The sequence below is a fragment of the Eurypyga helias genome, unplaced genomic scaffold, assembly GCF_000690775.1.
Source record: "Eurypyga helias isolate BGI_N326 unplaced genomic scaffold, ASM69077v1 scaffold5241, whole genome shotgun sequence".
In the NCBI taxonomy this organism is placed as follows: Eukaryota; Metazoa; Chordata; class Aves; order Eurypygiformes; family Eurypygidae; genus Eurypyga; species Eurypyga helias.
This window is the reverse complement of record NW_010231362.1, coordinates 81888-93985: the sequence shown is the minus strand read 5'-3', so window position 1 is coordinate 93985 and position 12098 is coordinate 81888.

Sequence of the window (12098 nt, the reverse complement as noted above, 5' to 3'; positions counted from 1 at the left end):
AAAGAGTGTAGAGGGGAAGAATATAGCCTGCAAGTGCCACCCCATCCATGAAGCAGTTGATGGTTACTTCCATCTTAAAGAAATGCATTAGTGGGACTGTCTACCACCCAGATACATGAAAACCCTTTACTTTGTCATGTTACACAAGCTTGTGACTCTGGGATTATATAGTGGGATTATAGACAAAACATTGTTTTATTTTTGGTTGCTGCATCTAGCTGTTGACCAAGTAAACTGAAAAGTGAACTTTTCTATAGCTCTAGCAATGTGTGATCCATGGGTCTTATCACTGACACTGTTATGGAGGAGGAGATAGAGAGGGTTCACAATATCTGTAGGCATAAAGCTTTCACAGCCTCCGAGCAGAGGCGTTCTGTCCTGTGAGAGCAGGTTTACTTTGGAGAGGGTAAGCTGTAATTCTCAGAGGCCTGGCCAATGTATTGTTTCCTTGGCTGGAGGAGCTCTGTACTAGATACCTGAGCTGCAGCAAGGAAAGAACAGTTTTTACAGCGGATTCAAGCTGACTGTGGAATGTGTATTTAATAAATTAGAAGGAGATGTGCGTCATGTTTAAATTCAATGGAGCAAATACTCCAACTGTTCCCATTTCGTACGGTGTTTTGCCTATTATCTGCAAAGCACAGAGGGAAACATTGCAAGGTGGAGCTGGGATTTGGAGAGGCTGTCTGCTGTTTCCTGAAAAGCCATTCAAGAGTGTAATGAGAAGAGCTGGTTGTGGTTGCAGATGGCTGAGGAAGACTTCAAGAGACTGAGCATTTGCTTAAAAGGCATAATATGCATAAAAACTTAGGATCAGGCCTGTGATGTAAGTTTACTGTAAGTTGAGAAACTGGCTAATATTTATCTTTAAACAAAAAAAAAAAAAAGGATTTAATATGTTGGCTATTTCCTGATTGTTGTAGCATGTCTTCTTTAGCTCCAGTCTCTTACTATTTAGTTCAGCAAATGCTAAACTTCTGCAGCTGGAACGAGCTGTTTCTGTGACATGACTACTTTGAGACTCAAGTCTAGCAAACAGTTAATTAATTTTTTAGAAAACTGGCTTGGGTATGTCTCTCAGCAATCTTCTCACTGTGCAATAAAAACCATCTTTACTTTCAAACTTTAGTCTTCTCTTTGCTATTTTTAGTTCCTTGGTGTTCCCTTAGCCTATTGCGCTTGAATTCATTTTTACTGTGGGTGTAGTATTTTCAGTAATCGGAAGCATTATATTTGATTTTCTGCTGTTTTAAACTTTTTCTTTTTATTGGTGCTCCAGAAAAGTTGTTTACCAGAAGTACATACTGAGAAGTACATTTTCCTGAGCTTTCCATGGGTGAAATAAATTGCTTCATGTGGGAAGAAAAGGAAAATAATGTGATGCATTCATTCTGCAAGAGATCTTTTACATTATTTTTTATTTATTGTGGAATATTCAGCTTTTTAGCACAAGTTAAAACTTTTTTGATATAGGCCTTTTTTGTTTTTTTTTCCTAATACCTTTGTCCTTTTGGGAGACACTAAAATAGAACTTAAGACCATTTCCTAATATGTTGACACTCAGTTTAGTTGTATCAGTCATATGAATATGGATTCATTCTCCTAATAGCAAACACAAAACAGATCCTATTTACTGCTGGGTAGGCACCAAGGCACCCTGGGGAACCAGGGGGGAAGGGCTGTGTGTTGTGCAGTGCTGCCTGACCCATATCCTTCTTCACCTCTGGTGCATGACATCACTGAGGCAAAGTGAATTTTTAGTGCTATTACCATGTTCTCCTCAATCTGGAAGGGCTGGGCTGAAGACTTCTTATCTCAATTTTTACTGCTTTTGCTGTCCCTTTATATGGACATTTTCCCTAATGTGCAGATATCCAGATCATCTTATTTTCTTCCATTTTTAAGAGGTGTATGGGGTCCCATCAAACAGTCTGTCAGGTTCTCAGTTTCCTACATGCTGTTCTGTGGATGTATCTGCACAGGATTTAGAGCAGGACTGCACTTTTGAAACAGGAATTCATGTAAATACCTAAATGTACAGATTGTCTACAGCAGATCACACTGTTGACATCGTGCTACACCTGTATAGCTCCTAAACAAATGTAGGTGCACAAAAGATGGAAGACTACTGGTATAAATATTTGTTTCGAAGAGCTTCTTTTAATCATAATCTTTTCTTACTAGCACAAAAAAGGAAGAATTGCCCAAATTAATACTGATCTTTGATTAATGTACCCTCTGCCAAGGTTCCAGTTAGATTATCCTGAGCTCCAAGAAGTTTTAAAATTGAATGTTCTGTGATGGTAGAGCCATCTTCTAAACTAAAATGTGTGGGTATTTTGTATATTGTGATATTCCAGGAACACCTTTAATAAACTGACAGATAAATAGATTACATAGTAATGAATTTCCCTTTCAGTTTACATGGGAAATCTCTTTTTTTTTTTTTTTTTTCCAGACCAGAACACTAAGTATTTACTTCATTACAAGAAAACAGAGAATTAGAAACTGTGATTCTGAACTATAGATTCTGTGCTATTATAAGCAAAGACAATGCTTCCAGGTTTACTATAGCTTTCAAGCTGGTAACATATTGGACTGGAAATTAGCATTATCCTCCTGTTGCTGCCACTGGTTCCCGATGTAATGCTGAGCAAGTCACCCTCCCTTTCTTAATTTACCCTGTTGGATGCAGTAGATGGTACCTTCTTGTTACAAGGTACTTTGAAATCTGAATATGGAACACAAAATGCAATTTTAAATACAACTTCATTTGTTATAAGACAGTTTGGAATAACACCATGTAGATGAACCCATGGGGATACAGAATGAAAAAGAAATGGAATTGCAAAAGTTTCTGGCATGTAATTGCATTGCCACATAAGGGGAGGACTGCAGTTCTCCCAGGTAATTATTCCACAAAGTGCTGGGATGATGCATGCAGCGTTCATAATGTTGAAACTTCTGCTTTCTGACAGTACCCAGGCATGCATTAGAGCAGAAATTATACTTTGTTATTTTGACTGGGTTTTTTTTAATACATATTCATTACTGCAACTTCCTTCCCACATCAGAGGGATTCGTGTTGTGCCATTTAAACATTACAGTGGATTCCACACTTTGTGGTTTTGCCTGTGTGTCCACTGCTTTAGAGACAATGCAGCCTAGCAAAGGTTGGGTTTTACAGCATGAATTACCTGAAAAGCCAGGAATTCAGAAAAAATTGTTCTGTCATTGGTTGTGACTTCTTTGCAGTTATTTCTAGACACTTGTATCCTGAAAGATAATAAATAAATCATTTTATTGCCTATGGTTTATTTGGACATGTGAGGGTTAATGGGATTGAAATGAGTTGTTTTTCTCATCTAGTCATCACTCATAATCCTGGTCAAAGCCAGATCAGATGTCTTGCCTCCACTTTATCATGTTTTTTTATATTACAAATCCATGTTCAATATTTCACTAGCAGCCATTTTAATTTTTGGCTGAATTTGCTAACGGTATTTATTTCTGTATTTGAGGACTATTTCTGAAGTAACTCTGAGAATTTTATACTCCGTGTCTTCTTTACAGACATGACAAATGCTTCTTTCTAACCTAAAGCATCTTACGGTATTCAAAAGTTTTTCGCAATATCTTTTTCTTCTTTCTCATTTCTAATAATGCCAGAAATCCCAATTTATACTCTTTTTGGCAGCTACAAAAGTAAAAAATTAATAGTAAGAAAATAAATGTTGAGGACAATTAATTGAATTGGTGTGAAAAAAGCCTAAAACTACACTGAGTTTAAATATGACATGAAAGTAGTAACGTGACTCCAGACTGGCAATGGGTTATTGAAAAGCTCTGGGGTCTAGCATCAATGTTTCAAAGTTAAAATTGATACTGCAGGGAAATGTACATTTCCTTGTTGGTACATTCTTATGCTAAACTTTGTTCATTCAGTGTAAAAACATCCCTGGTTGCAAGTGTGACTCTTTCAGCTGTTGCCTTTTCTACAAAATCAGCTATGTCTTTCTACCATATATTCTTGTGAGTCACATACATATTTTTATTAATTTGCTATGCTGTCATTCCTATCATGTTGGTAGTTTCATGAAAACAAAAAGCATATAAACACTAACAAAAGAATGAGTGGTAAAGAGTGCAAATTACACAGAAAGTAATGTCTCGCTGTGTATTTTATGCTTATGTTCAGGGATAACAGGAAAGCTGTGCTCTACCCGCAGCCTAATTGCTATGGGCTTTGTAGGTCTTAGAGCTTCTGGTTTCTTCTCAGCTTTCAAAGTTAGGATTTCTGAAGTAAATCCATATATCCGGCAAGTATTAACTCAAAACTTTGAACATTGCTTTGTTCCTGTGCAACATCAGATTTGCTGTTGTCGCAGTGAATAGAAGGCACGTAATGTAGGAGAGGGAAAGGATGGCACATCCACTCTCATACCATTTATGCCATTTAATCTGCTTCTGCAGATGTATGAGGACTGTTTTCTCCTTCATCTCCCATGCTAATTGTAGAGTTTCTTTTTCAAATTGGGACCAAAATATAATTTTACTTTGGGGTAAAAAACCCACACAACAAAAAATCGTCTTCTTCACAGAAAGTATCTGAGTGGTGATGCATTAAATTATAAAAGGAAACAACAAAAACAAAACCACCTCCAAACCTGTGCTACATGTTTTAAAATTCATGCACAGCTGCAAAATTAAACAGTTCAGTGATAAAGCAATAAGGTTTTTTTCCCTCTTCAATCTTTGTTAATCAACACCTTTGTTCATTTAAAATCAGTGATATTGCTGCAACAATGTTATGCTGTGAGACAATAATATTTTGATGTATTCATAAAGAAAAGTGGGGCATGCAGTATTTATAGAGACAAGCTATGAACTCTTAAAAATAAGATTTTATAATGGAAGTGTTGACACAAGCTTGATTCTGCTGGCATAATAAATTCCATCATAGTATTCATTATAGGAATTTCCAGTCCTTTTATAGACTATGGAGTCTCTGGAAAGCAAATGAAGTAAAGGATAACTAGACTATCACACAAACTCCTCACAGTAATTACTTCTTAGAAGTGGTGTGGTTTGAGAGTGTAGCTTTTATTTCCAGGAATCTTCTTTTCTCAGGAGACATTCCTTTTTTCCCCTCTTTCCTTGTTTCACTTTGTACTTAATGTGAGACATAGATAAATACATTCTTTTGGTGATTTCACTGTCACAAGAAAAGTAGAAATTTCAAGAACATTCAAGTGAGTATGCTAAGTTAGTATGATAACCGTCATATATTTTTATCCTTTGTTTGACTGATGAGGCTCACATTTATACTAGGAAACTGATGAAAATTTATTTCCAAAGACTGGAGTTAACCAGACTACTTTCAGAAGTTGTATCCACAGAAGGATTTGGCATCAGGTCCACAGTGTTAGTTACTTGACATTATCCATCCATTTTTTGATGGGGAAATAAAAGTCCTGGGTTTGGAATATAAGTCCTGGGTTTGGAACTTTTCCTTTAGCCTTTGGTGAGATTGTTCTCACCTTGAAGCAGGCTGTGCAACTCACAGCCCTGCTAGGCTGAGCCTTCTGAAGGGCAGAAGAATCCCTGTTTGGGATGCTTGTGTAGCCTGTGTGAGAGAGGCACCTGAGGCTCTCACACTGTATGTCTCCCAGGGACTGCTGTGTAGGCTGAGCCCAGGGTCTTTGTACCTAGTGGGGATGCTGGAAAATTCAGGGTCTACAGGCTCTCCTTAGCCTGAGTTGGACCCAAGTTTCTTTTGTGTGGATTGCTCTCTTGTAATTAGGTACTGAAATTCTGCCTACCCCATGAATTTAGGAACCCAAATGCTTTTATACACTTGAGGCTTCAGTATGTCAAAGTCTAAAGATGTGCTTGAGTCATCAGGGGTGGGAAGTTCTGAACTGATCCTGGTGAGCCACTTTAAACCTGGAAATGAAAGTGTTAGGGAAAGCTTTGAGAAGCCATCGTAGCCGATGGGAGATGTTTGAGCACGGTTGCATAGCGCTACATCAGAGGTAATGAATGCCATCTCTCAAACGGTTGGGTCAGAAACAAGATGGCGCAGCCTTTGTTGTACTGCATCCAAGCCTCAGCTACTAAATCGGTACGGTGCTGTATGGATCTGTTGTGTAAGTCTGTGGAAGGTTTGAAATCTTAGGCATGTCCTAAAATTTATTGACTTTAAATCAAATTAAGGGTGGGACTTCAGTATAACCTGCTTTGTTTGAAGTTGTCTTTGTTCTGGAAAAGAAAATCAATTTGATATAATCCTCTTAGTTTTTTTTTAAAAATAAAACATACAAAATTCTCCTTTGAGTGTCACCTTTTGATATATCTCACAAATGTGTGAGACCTGAACCATGTTTCTACTATTTTATTATTTTCTGATTCCAATAGGTGCAATCTGTGAGTCCTCTTTCTTGTGTAAGTCATGGTGTACCACTTTCTTAAAGAGGTTATATGCAATTTCACCCACAAAGAATTTCACTATGTTGAAAACATAGTGAAAAGTAACTCCCACAAATTAGCCCTGCGTACAGCTTTAACACCTTGTGTTTCAAATCAGTCACTTGATAGAAGTAACTATTTCTTATCTTGTCTGAAAGCTGTTGCAGAAAATCATAGAAGACATTCATTAACATGTATTTTAATTTGCATTACAGGAAAGGCTGAACTGAGTGATTTGATTCTCCCATATTTTCTGTAGGTACTTTTCAGCTGCCAGGCCTGAGCAGAATAGAGGAGAAGCTATATTTTAAAAGGAAGAGAAAGCCTGAATCCTCACAGAAAATGTGAAAAAAACCTCTCAGGCATCTCACAAATACTAGCAGGAAGATCAAGGTTTTATACTTCTTGCATGGGCATATAGTTACATATGAAATTTTTATCGAGAAACTGTGCATTTAAGATATATACTTCACAAGAACTCTGTCTCTAACTCTTCTTCTTTAAATGTTGGGTGTTCTTGAATTAATTCAAGCATCCACCTGGAATCGGGTGGATCAGGTGGATGAGGCAAGATATCAGGACAGAGGAACTGTTTGGATGTTCTTTAATGGCCCTAGAAGAATGTTGTGGCTGTGCTAAGAACCCCGTCAGAGGACAAGGGGAGGATATGGTGCTAAATGCAACACTGTGTGACAGTGCAAGAAGTTGTCTTAAGGAAGTCCATGGCAAGCTTCTCTCTTCAGTGGGAATTCTGCTTTTTATGGCTGTTGAACAAGCAGGAGGGGAGAGGGGTGAAGTGTCCTTTTCTGCTGCTTTTAATTCCCAGAGTTCCCTTTTTAGCAGATATTCCAAGAAATGACTCAGGGAGTACTGGGCTATAAATAACGTTCTTTCAGACTTAGGATATGAGAAGAGGGAAGAGGGACTAAGAAGTTTAGATGATGGCCTGATGCTGGAGCTGTTCATGCCTTCATTTCCAAGCTGTGAGTGTTGGCTGAATTTAATTAGGGAGAGACAACTGACAACTTGAGTTGTACATGCAGGCCATCTTTAGCTTGCTGAATAGTACTCGTATTTGTTCGACTTGGCAAAAACGCTAATCCTTTTACCATTCCATAACACACATCCCTTGCCCATTTACGTGTGCAGGCACATTAACTGAACCATGAAAGTACACCGTAAGTAATATGCATGACATCATTGTACTGTAAAGAAATAATAACCAGCAGAACATCCAGCAAGTATATTTCCATGGACATTTCTGCATGCTTCTTCTTTATCAACTGCTAATATTATAGATCTGAAATTTCTGGGAACAGTACTTAAATATGTATATTTATGGTTTAACTTGTGCTCAAGCTCATTGTCACACAGTATTTTCAATCAATGTATTCAGTTTATTAATAAAACAGGGATATTGTAATGGTCCCCTCCAAGCTACCCAAGACCAGACCATTTGGTAGACTGAGTCACTGATGTACTGTGTCATTGCTGTGTCTGAGTGTTAAGAATTGATACAATCAGTGAACTCCCGGGAGCTTTTAGGAGCTATTCAGTCAGTTAATAGCTGAATAGATTATTTAGGTAAGCCTGCTTGTGAATGTGGTTTGCAGAAGTTTTTATCAGTCATAATTTTATGTCCAAAGAAGTAAAATTCCTTTTGTAAGTAATCAGAATAGACCAGTATGGAAGATCATGCACACAGATTATGTTGTAGATGTGATAATGAAATAAAGGCTTTAGTATTTATATTTTATTTATTTACATTTAATATTTATTTACCTGTTATTATATCTAATACATTTTTCTCTATTTAAAATAGGAAAGTTACTCAGAATTAAAATATGGGGCAAGACTTAACAGAAATGGAGTTGTTTTTTTTTTTTTCCTAAAATGGACCTATATTCATTCATGTTGTGAAGAGATTGGAATTATTATAGACTTTTATCTGAAAACTGTATTTGCAAATAAGAATTTGATAAGAATTTATCATGGATTTTTTCCTTTCTTCTTGCACTTATTTATATCAGTCCTTAGGAGAAATTACAAAAAACTAATTAAATGAGCTTCTAGTTTTGGGAGTGAAAAATGCTTTAACCGTTCTGAGTTATGATCAGATTCTGCTGTGCCTACGTGATACATCAGTGCCATGCCAATGCCTTTTTCCATTGAAGTAGTTATACCAGAGACAACTGATTACTTCTGACAGCAGTATTTCAATATGCAACCCAGACACTGAAAATTCTACCTACACCAAAGACTTAATAGAATATCTGACTCAATCATAACCGTGAACAGCAGGCATTAGATACAAATACTTCCCCCACAGTTCTATTTACAGATTGCCATGGGTTTGAGGAAATTGGATGGAAAACATAGGATCGCACAGAACATCAATATGTGATATAAGTAATTAATGCCACATAACAATTGCCGTATTTGTGCTTGTGTGCCATTTCATGCCCAACAATAGCATCAAATTAAGTCTGAATGTTTGATTGTTGAATTAACAGTTATTCACATTCCTTTAAGATGTGATGTATCATCGGGTGAGTCATAAAATCCTTGTGTTTTTCCATCTATTTTCTACACTGAAATTTATTAGAATTATTTGTGTCAGAGGAGTGGTGGTATTGTTATTTTGTAAGCCACTGAAATGAAGTTTATCTGCTTTGTTGATTTTTTTTACTGTAGCTTATCCCTGTAACACCTGAGCATCTTGCACACAACTTCATAGGAAAGTCTTACATGGACCTTAAAATAATTCGAATACTCTTGACAGTTGTAGAAGTCTACTTGTCATTTTATGCTTTGTTTTCATAGGGCAGGCAGACAGGGCTGTCACATGGTGGAACAAATGTAGTACTTCAATTGTGAGTGTCACTGATACTTCAATTGTGAGTGTCACTGATGTTGGCAAGGCTTTGCCAAAGAAGGGTGGGCAATGTTTTCTAAAGATGGTCAGGTCTAGATTTGTCTGCTCTCCTCTGAGAGAGGCTTTGCTTTGTTCCAGCACACAAAAGTATCGGTAATACTGTTAACGACAGCGAATCCACCTGAATTTGTGGTAGTCTCCCTAAGGATCATAGTCCTAGTGCTTTAATAATGTATTTATTGGTTTTCTTCAAAGATTCTGTAGCTGCCTATCCTGAGGTGGAGGACATTCAAAGTAGCCACTGATACCAAGCTTCACAGGTTGGTTTTAAGGTCCTTGTGAAGATTATGTATGGATTTTTGTGAAATTCTTTGTATAGCAGAATTTTTGAAACTGTTAGCTCTATAAAGCCATTATTAATGGAAGAATATGTTTTCAAGTTTGTCTACTCTGTCTTCTCTTCTGATATTTCAGTCTGCATGCCAAGTAATTGACGCTACAGCAGTAGCTGCCAAATACCTGCTTTTGTACCAAGTGTTGGCTTTTTCTGTGCTTGTTAGTTACTAGCAAATTGTAAAGAAATGGAAAAAACCTCTCATGTGAGGCCATTGCTGTTCATGCAAAAATTCATAGCAACTTCCCCTGCCACTTTACTTCCATGGTTTTGCTACCTGCATCCCCTTTCCTGCCCCAGGTTCTCACTGTAGCCTTGTAGAAGCTGTTTAGTTTGCCAGGACTGCTACCCAACTGTCGGTAGCAGCTGGGTAGTATGGTGTTTGATCACCAGCCCTTTCCCCAGTGAATTTCTCCTAACGCTCAGTTCTGATCCGAGTTTCTTACAGAACTTCACTGTCAGCAGCTCATTGTCACTGGCCCATTTCACACGTATGCCAAGAGATTTCTTCTGCAAAGGCTTACAGAAGGGCTTAGTTTGCCATACATGAGTAGTCCCACTATAGTCAATGAGACCTCTTATGTGCATGAGGTGCCTGTATAAGCTTCAGAAGAAGGTTACTTAAAATATTATAAAATCATAGAATGACAGAATGGTTTGGGTTGGAAGGGACCTTAAAGACCATCTAGTTCCAACCCCCTGCCATGGGCAGGGACACCTTCCACTAGACCAGGTTGCTCAAAGCCTCGTCCAGCCTGGCCTTGAAGACATCCAGGGATGGGGCATCCACAGCTTCTGAATATACATGTTTCTACACAGAGCATTCGTCTTTGTAAGGACCACTGCGGTGAGGGAGGTTATCGGGGCTCATGTTGCTTACTGGAAGACACTCAGACCCCTGTGTTATCTGTCTGCTCTTTCACCGATCTTTGTCGTCCACCCATGCAGATAAGTGAGGTGTGCCTCCTTGCTGTTCGGACAATTCAGTGAGCTCTGCAAGGTGGTTGTGCATTAAGAACTATTCTCAGGTCACACATACTATGGACCTCTGTGCCCACATGTCTGGGGGATTTCTAGGCACCTAGGTACCCCATGTTAAAAAGTTAGCATTCTGCTAGCACACATGATCAGCAGCACTGTTGTACCTCATGCCTGGTGAGCCCAGGAAGTTCACAAAAGGAGAAATAAGAGTATCTTTTGTCCCGTTATTTCTTGGGAACCAGTGGAATCTTGTTCAGGTTTAAATATTTTCCAATTCTTTCCCCTACAGAGGTTTTATAACCCTTAAGTTATTCAGTGATAGTTTGGCCCTACTTCCAGTCAATACCTCCATTGTTCCTTTTGCTTTGGAAAAAATGTCATTGTCACCTGCACACAGCCAAATACAATTATTGTCTGCTCATATAGTAAGCAGAATAAACTGGATAAACTTGTCCAATTTACCATTCTGGAGGAGAATATTCTTTCCAGACCAGACATAACAGCAAACAAATCACTTTGTGATGAAAACGTGGCCAAGCATTGGTGATCTCTAGTTCCATCTTTGGGTCAGTAAGGTTTTCAAAGAAGCCCCTGTGGTTTGCTTGGTGTTATTCCTGCAGATTCTGCTGTAATGCATCTATTAAAATACCTATTAATAGTAAAGACGAAGAGCAAGAGTATAACTGTCCTCCAGTGCTTTCAAATATTTATCATACTTCTACACATCTGCTGAAACACATTCCTAGAAGCCTTTAATTTTAACACATTATTGGCAGAACTCCATTTGTTGCCTCCTTTTTCTGCCTCTAACACCATTCCTTTTGTCCTTTTATGCATTTGGTCTTTATGTATAGCTAAGGGTCCACAAATATTTTCAGGCCTAACCTAAGAGGGCTCACTGCTAAAAAAAAAAATAAAGCTACAGGTAATAAATTAGGGTAAGTAAGGAGGAAAGGAAGGGGGAACTGATAGTAAGCCAATGTTACAGGCAGAGAAACTGAAGCTGCTGTCCCATACAGTGCAACTTAGTCTCACTTAGTGTTGTTGCCATTCATGTTTGTCTTTGCTAGCAAACCAGCAATCCTCTCTTCACACTAGCTCTAATGTTTGTCCAGCCTTTCTTTGGGCTGTTTCAGTTCCTTGAAGCTATAGAAACCTAACCTGAAAGGCAGGGAGGGGAGAACAAAACCCTTTCATATAGCTTTTCATACTGAAATGGCTCAGCCAGGGTCAGAGTTGAGGCAGGGAGGATGGCAGGACTGAGACAGTCAGCAGGCAGATCAGCTTGAAGGGTTACCACCTCAGGCAGAAAGGAGATTAGACAGCTCGTGCTTTATTGAGACTTCAACAGAGCCAAGAATGAATCAAAATCTGAGTCCA